The following is a 543-nucleotide window of genomic DNA, read 5'->3' as shown; positions in this document are numbered from 1 at the left end:
GCGGTGCCTGTGGCTGGCCCAGAGTGCCAGGCTGCCGGGGGCTCGCTGGCTCGTGGCTATCTATATACCCCATGTCTGAGGAAGAGCGAGCTGCTCCCAGCCGGGGGAGTGGACATTGTCACCCTCTGCAGTACCACAGCTACCTCGGCTGAGGCTCCTTGCCCTCTCACAAACCTGCTCCAAAGTAGCTCAAGCAGGCTCGGAAATTGTTGAGGGCAAGAGGAAATAGCAGATGTGGCAGCACAGCTGTGCTGCCTTGGCATGTGAGGGTTGAGCGCCCGGGGCTTTAGGAAACATGGACAACAAGCCTGCTGGGAGCCAGGGAGCATCTTTCCCAAACCACCCCGAGCCTTGCTCGGTGCTGCTGAGCTAATGATCAGCTGTGTGGCTGCTCCCTCCTCGAGCTGGGAGTGTGTTGCAGCAGCACTGTTGTGCCAAGGGGCTCGGGCCACCCAAAATCTGCTGGAACCGCATGTATGTGCCTCCTGGTGCATGTGTGTGTGTGTCTTGCTGCGGCTTTGTGCTGGCAGGGGGGGGTTTGCT

At 60.0% G+C, this 543-nt stretch overlaps 1 protein-coding gene across 1 annotated transcript in view; it reads left to right on the top strand.

Moving 5' to 3' along the window:
* Positions 1–543, top strand: part of BTK (Bruton tyrosine kinase) — a 9,987-nt gene that overhangs the window by 3,341 nt on the left and 6,103 nt on the right. The window lies entirely within an intron of this gene.

This window comes from Corvus brachyrhynchos, unplaced genomic scaffold (genome assembly GCF_000691975.1).
Source record: "Corvus brachyrhynchos isolate BGI_N302 unplaced genomic scaffold, ASM69197v1 scaffold346, whole genome shotgun sequence".
NCBI classification, from domain to species: Eukaryota; Metazoa; Chordata; class Aves; order Passeriformes; family Corvidae; genus Corvus; species Corvus brachyrhynchos.
The sequence above is the reverse complement of the archived record's forward strand: the minus strand, read 5'-3'. Positions and strand labels throughout refer to the sequence as shown.